At 48.2% G+C, this 7834-nt stretch overlaps 1 pseudogene; it reads left to right on the top strand.

Annotated features, from left to right (window-relative positions):
* The first annotated feature begins 7284 nt into the window (after nt 1-7284).
* On the top strand, nt 7285-7493 carry LOC149451000 (U2 spliceosomal RNA; annotated as a pseudogene).
* Nucleotides 7494-7834: the final 341 nt, after the last annotated feature.

Raw genomic sequence — 7834 nt, 5'->3', positions numbered from 1 at the left:
CAGTGGGAGGAATAGTGCCCCATCATTGGTGTCAGTGGGAGGAATAGTGCCCCATCATTGGTATCAGTGGGAGGAATAGTGCCCCATCATTGGTATCAGTGGGTGGAATAGTGCCCCATCATTGGTGTCAGTGGGAGGAATGGTGCCCCATCATTGGTGTCAGTAGGAGGAATAGTACCCCATTATTGGTGTCAGTGAGAGAAATAGTGCCATATCATTGGTGTCAGTGGATGGAATAGTGCCCTATCATTGGTGTCAGTGGATGGAATAGTGTCCCGTTATAGGTGCCAGTGGGAGGAATGATGACTCATCATTTGTATCTGTGAAAGGAATATTGCCCAATTGGTATCAGTGGAGGAATGGTACCCCATTTTTGGTGTCAGTGGAATGATGACCATAATGACCATGGATGATGCCTGCAGATGTACTGTATATAGTGACCATGGATGATGCCTGCAAATTTACATAATGACCATGGATGATGCCTGCAGATGTATATAGTGACCATGGATGATGCCTGCAGATGTATATAGTGACCATGGATGATGCCTGCAGATGTAGATGGTGACCATGGATGATGCCTGCAGATGTAGATGGTGACCATGGATGATGCCTGCAGATGTAGATGGTGACCATGGATGATGCCTGCAGATGTAGATGGTGACCATGGATGATGCCTGCAGATGTACATAGTGACCATGGATGATGCCTGCAAATTTACATAATGACAATGGATGATGCCTGCAGATGTAGATAGTGACCATGGATGATGCCTGCAGATGTAGATAGTGACCATGGATGATGCCTGCAGATGTACATAGTGACCATGAATGATGCCTGCAGATGTACATGGTGACCATGGATGATGCCTGCAGATGTACATGGTGACCATGGATGATGCCTGCAGATGTAGATAGTAACCATGGATGATGCCTGCAGATGTACATGGTGACCATGGATGATGCCTGCAGATTTACATAATGACAATGGATGATGCCTGCAGATGTAGATAGTGACCATGGATGATGCCTGCAGATGTAGATAGTGACCATGGATGATGCCTGCAGATGTAGATAGTGACCATGGATGATGCCTGCAGATGTACATAGTGACCATGGATGATGCCTGCAGATGTACATAGTGACCATGGATGATGCCTAAAGATGTAGATAGTGACCATGGATGATGCCTGCAGATGTACATAGTGACCATGGATGATGCCTGCAGATGTACATAGTGACCATGGAAGATGCCTAAAGATGTACATAGTGACCATGGATGATGCCTGCAGATGTACATAGTGACCATGGATGATGCCTGCAGATGTACATAGTGACCATGGAAGATGCCTAAAGATGTACATAGTGACCATGGATGATGCCTAAAGATGTACATAGTGACCATGGATGATGCCTAAAGATGGCATCGTCCTTCTGGAGAGAATATCAGATGAATGACAGTACAATGTGTATTTTGTATACTCTCACACATGGTGGTGATATGTGTTAGTGCAGCCGGGGGGCATGAATCCCACTTTGGGGTTTACATAAAAAATGCTGACTATTGTCAGCTCTCCTCTCCTGCAAAGCTTGCAATCCCTATTGATTAAAAGTTCAACTCTGGTGGAGGGAAAGGTAGTTCCGGATTGTTGGGTGGGCTTGGGTTCCCGTCATGTTTTCAGAACAATGAGTAATCCTGTTCTGTGCGGCCTTTCATTCCTCTGCTCCTCTCATTAACTTATTTCTAGACAAAAATAATTCCCCGGTAATCCGCTACAAGAGCCTAATGCAGGACAGAGGATTACAGGGGTTGTCCGAGGGTCAGCCTGCTCTACATGTGTGACCTGACCCACTGACACCGACACCACTGCAACGCTGCACCATTTCTGTGTCAGTGTAATACCGCTTCCCTCCCTCCCATCGTCTGTACTATTCACCTCTATATACAGAATGAGCCCCCTATATTAGCAGCTTCTACTGATTGGGGTGTTATGTGGGTGGAGATGAAAACGGGATGGATGGATAGATAGATAGATCGATCAGTATGTGGGGGTGCAGTATACATTCCCCCAGGCTTGGTATAGCGTTGCTGTTTTGGGTCTGAAAGAAGTGATGATTGGACTACAGTTGCGGTGATACAGGTTGCAATGATGCGGGTTGTGGTGATGCGGGTTCCGGTTTGCGGTGATGCAGGTTGTGGTGATATGGGCTGTTGTGATGCGGGTTGTGGTGATACAGATTGCAATGTTACGGGTTATTGTGATGTGTGTTGTGGTGATGTAGATTGTGGTGATGCGTGTTGTGGTGATACAGATTGCAGTGCTACGGGTTGTGGTGATGCGGGTTGCAGTGATGTAGATTGTGGTGATGCAGGTTGTGGCGATGCGAGTTGTGGTAATGCAGGTTGTGGTGATACAGACTGCGGTGATGCGAGTTGTGGTGATGCTGGTTGCGGTGATACAGATTGCGGTGATGTGGGTTGTGGTGATGTGGGTGATGCGGGTTGCGTTGATGTGGGTTGCGGTGATGAGGGTTGCGGTGATACGAGTTGTGATGATGCTGGTTGCGGTGATACAGATTGCTGTGATGCGAGTTGTGGTGATGCTGGTTGCGGTGATACAGATTGCTGTGATGCGAGTTGTGGTGATGCTGGTTGCGGTGATACAGATTGCTGTGATGCGAGTTGTGGTGATGCTGGTTGCGGTGATACAGATTGCTGTGATGCGAGTTGTGGTGATGCGGGTTGCGGTGATACAGATTGCGGTGATACAGATTGCGGTGATGTGCGTTATGCGGGTTGCGGTGATACAGATTGCGGTGATGTGGGTTGTGGTGATGTGGGTGATACGGGTTGCGGTGATGAGGGTTGCGGTGATGAGGGTTGCAGTGATGAGGGTTGCAGTGATACGGGTTGCGGTGATACGGGTTACAGTGATATGGGTTGTGGTGATACAGATTGCGGTGATGCGGGTTGTGGTGATGCGGGTTACGGTGATGCGGGTTGCGATGATACGGGTTGTGTTGATGCTGGTTGCGGTGATACAAATTGTGGTGATGTGGGTTGTGGTGATGCGGGTTGCGGTGATGCAGGTTGTGGTGATACGGGTTGTGGCGATGTGGGTGATGCGTGTTGCGGTGATGTGGGTTGCAATGATACAGATTGCGGTGATACGGGTTGTGGCGATGTAGGTGATGCATGTTGCGGTGATGCGGTTTGCCGTGATATGGGTTGTGATGCAGTGATGTGGGTTGTGATGATACAGAATGCCGTGATGCGGGTTGCGGCGATACGGGTTGCAGTGATGTGGATTGCGGTGATACGGGTTGCGGTGATGCGGGTTGCGGTGATACGGGTTGCAGGTTGCAGTAATGCGGGTTGCGATGATGTGGGTTGTGTTGCGGTGAGATATGTTGGGTTGTACTGTACTCTATGTTGAGGTGTCATGTACAATGAAGAGACCACACAGCACTGCACATGGAGCGGATATGTTGCCATGTGTTTGGGGAAGGAGTGTTGCCACAACATACAAGTGTGACTGGGCCTGAAAATCTTTCCCAAATTGTTGTGCAAGGCCTTGTTCACACAGGGGAATATCAGTGTGCACCCCGGTGTCAGGCCATATTTGCACACACGGGGTACACAGGTGTTCCGTCATCCTCATGCAGGCAGTCCCATTGGTGTCATTCGTGATGCAGCTGCTGCATGGACACAACCACTCTCCTAATCTGACATGTGTGGGTACATGTACTGTATATGAACTTACAGTGTGAGTTTGGGGACCCGCACCTGCACCCATACAGCCGTCAGATTGGAGACAGCGGGTCTGTCTGTGTTGCTGCTGCTCCCTGATTGACATGAATAACATGTAACGGTTATAGCGCAGTGTATGGGGCCTATAATGTTCCTAAAAATCATTGTATAAAACTTGGCAACTATCAGTCACCCCATTGTGGCCCTCCTCACCTCATTCACTTACCTCAGAGACATGGCAGATGATGGCCGGGGGCCCTTCTAGGGCCTACACTGGTTTATGAGGGCCCCGCTGTTCTCTGGGTCTCTGTCAGCAGCAGGTCAGACATAATCCCACACAGAGCGTCCCGTATCACAGGCCGGTCACTAAGCAACACACAACACACAACAAGGTGTGTACAGGGCCTGCACTTGGGGCCCGGGGCCACCTCCTTCTCTGTCTCTACACAGACACTTAACCCCTTGTTGTCACCCACTGCACTGCATATCCAGTCATAGGCACCTCTTCTGATGTCAGATTGCACAGGAATGCGTGCCGCCGTTTCCAGTGCGGTGCGATTTTTTAGCCCATTCATTTAAAGGGGATACAAAGTCACCCCAGAACACAGGAAAGGTAGTGTATTTGCTACTTTTAAAAATGCAGCACACCAAAACGCACTGCATTTGGGGTGTTGTTAAAGAGTTAGTTCCCCTAACTAAAGAGTTACAAAAACACTGCGGATAAGGGGGGTCTGTAGATAACAAAACAAGCTGTGCAGCTCTGACTGAAGCGGAATAATGCCATTGCTATAGGTGTAGGCCATTGACAGAACTCCCTGTGTTGCTAAGTGAGGCCTAGTCATTGCTGCTCACCTCCTCCCCGGACCCTGTGTTCACTATATCTGCTCTCCCCGGACCCTGCATGCACTATATCTGGTCTCCCCGGACCCTGCATGCACTATATCCGGTCTCCCCGGACCCTGCATTCACTATATCTGGTCTCCCCGGACCCTGCATGCACTATATCTGGTCTCCCCGGACCCTGCATCCACTATATCTGGTCTCCCCGGACCCTGCATTCACTATATCTGGTCTCCCCAGACCCTGCATTCACTATATCTGGTCTCCCCAGACTCTGCATTCACTATATCTGCTCTCTCAGGACCCTGCATTCACTATATCTGGTCTCCCGGACCCTGCATTCACTATATCAGGTCTCCCCGGAACCTGCATTCACTATATCCGGTCTCCCCGGACCCTGCATTCACTATATCCGGTCTCCCCGGACCCTGCATTCACTATATCCGATCTCCCCGGACCCTGCATTCACTATATCCGCTCTCCCCGGACCCTGCATTCACTATATCTGGTCTCCCCGAACCCTGCATTCACTATATCCGGTCTCCCCGGACCCTGCATTCACTATATCTGGTCAAACCAGATACTGCATTCACTATATCTGCTCTCCCCGGACCCTGTATTCACTATATCCAGTCTCCCCAGACCTTGCATTCACTATATCTGGTCTCCGGGGACCCTGCATTCACTATATCCGGTCTCCCTGAACTCTGCATTCACTATATCTGGTCTCCCCAGACCCTGCATTCACTATATCTGGTCTCCCCGGACCCTGCATTCACTATATCTGGTCTCCCCAGACCCTGCATTCACTGTATCCGGTCTCCCAGGACCCTGTATTCACTATATCCAGTCTCCCCGGACCCTGCATTCACTATATCTGTTCTCCCAGGATCCTGCATTCACTTTATCTGGTCTCCCCCGACCCTGCATTCACTATATTAGGTCTCCCGGTCCCTGCATTCACTATATCCGGTCTCCCAGGACCCTGTATTCACTATATCCAGTCTACCCAGACCCTGCATTCACTATATCCAGTCTACCCGGACCCTGCATTCACTATATCCGCTCTCCCCGGACCCTCCATTCACTATATCTGGTCTCTCTGGACCCTTCATTCACTATATCCGCTCTCCCCGGACCCTGCATTCACTATATCCGGTCTCCCCGAACCCTGCATTCACTATATCCGCTCTCCCCGGACCCTGCATTCACTATATCCGCTCTCCCCGGACCCTGCATTCACTATAGCCGCTCTCCCCGGACTCTGCATTCACTATATCCGGTCTCCCCGGACCTTGCATTCACTATATCAGGTCTCCTCGGACCCTGCATTCACTATATCCGGTCTCCCCGGACCCTGCATTCACTATATCCGCTCTCCCCGGACCCTGCATTCACTATAGCCGCTCTCCCCGGACCCTGCATTCACTATATCCGCTCTCCCCGGACCCTGCATTCACTATATCCGGTCTCCATTGAAGTCTATTGAATCAAAAAGTAACATTTTGCATTTAAAAAAGTCCCCGACCCTTTCCAAAAAACACAAAAAACCGCTGAGATGTGAACCTGTCCCATAGGAAATCATGTTAAATGGACTGCTGTTCGGAAAACGCATAGGTGTGAACCTAGACTTAGTGACACTTAGTGTCAGTGTCAGCTATGCTGGCCATACACGGTTAGAAAATCGTTCAACAAATAGTCAGATTTATAAAGATGTGTCAACCGTGCATGCGATAACACCATCGTTGTATCAAAATATTTCCCCAAATTGTTGACATTACTTAAACAGTTCATACATGGGTCGAAAACATCGTTCGTTCTGTAATCCGATGGTGCCACCAATGATCTCGAAAATGGTCACGAATTTTCCAACATGCCCGGTAAACAAAATGGGGAGGAACCACGAAAATCTGCCGGTATCATTGCCCCATTAAGAGAGCGAAAATCGACTGATTATTCTTAGGTCTGATTTTTGAATGAAAAATCGTTCAAAAATCAACCCATGTATGGCTGGTCTTATGCAGGCCATAGATGAGTAAAAAAAAAAATCGTCCGATTTTCTCACCGTTAATGGATTAATTGGTCGGCCGTTTTTCTGGATTTTGGCACATTTTGTTTATCGGTAAAGTTGGAAAGAAATCGGCCAATTTTGCCGATTGGCCCAATTTTCGTGGCAATGATGGGCAAATCGGCCAATCTTTTTACCAATAAAAAATCTGCGCATGAGCCGTGACCTGGAAAAAGAAAAAGGAGGAGAAGACGAAGAAGAAGAATTCCATTCCCCTATCATATTTGACATTAAAAAGTATTGCGGTTGCAACAATGTATCTATTTGTATCTGAATAAAACCATCTGTATCTGAAATGGATACAAATAGATACAAATGGATACAAATAGATACAAATGGATACAAATAGATACATTGTTGCAACCACAAGACTTTTTAATGTCAAATATAATAGCAGAGCTCTCTGCAGGGACAGGAGTAATTAAGAGACAGGATGATGAAAATCGGCCGTTTTTTTTTTAACCATTGGTGGTAACGTCGGCCTATTGAACGACCGATTTTTTTTTTTTTTTTTTAAACGGCTGGTTTTTGACCCGTCTATAGCCTGCATAAGTTGCCAAAAAATATTGGGCCCGCCCTCCAAATCATTGGATTCAGGTGTTCCAATCACCTCCATGGCCACAAGCATGACTTCCAAAGGCAGAGGCATGATGGGACTTGTAGTTTCGCAACAGCTGGAGGGCTGCCAGTTTGACACCCCTGATCTGCTACGTCCCCTATCTGGGAACCATATGGCAAATGGATTTTTAGAACAGGGAGATGGAAGAAGAGCTTGCCCTGTCCACTCCATGCATCAATCTGGTATTGCAGTACCTCCAGGACTGATGCACCAAAAAAAACAAACACAAAAAAACGCACTGTACGATCAAGCAGTGGAGAGGGGAGGAAGGTCTTAGCAATTGTACCCGGGCTGAACGGATCCTTAACCCTAAGGGGGCCACCAGCTAGGGGATCAGGGGCACAGGCTACATTATTATTATAATACGGGATTTATATAGCGCCAACAGTTTGCAGGTAGAAATGACAGTTAAAATACAATTTGGTACAAGAGGAAACAGAGGGCCCGCCTCGTTAGAGCTTACAATCTAGGAGACATCTGAGGACACTTTAAAAGTGGGGACAGCCTCCTGAAAGCAGGGACATCTGGATACCCTACCCTACACCAGAGCTAAAACA

This window comes from Staurois parvus, unplaced genomic scaffold (assembly GCF_062004578.1).
Source record: "Staurois parvus isolate SC_StPar_1 unplaced genomic scaffold, SC_StPar_1.0 ptg000552l, whole genome shotgun sequence".
Lineage (NCBI taxonomy): Eukaryota > Metazoa > Chordata > Amphibia > Anura > Ranidae > Staurois > Staurois parvus.
This window is presented reverse-complemented; position numbering and strand designations above follow the sequence as displayed.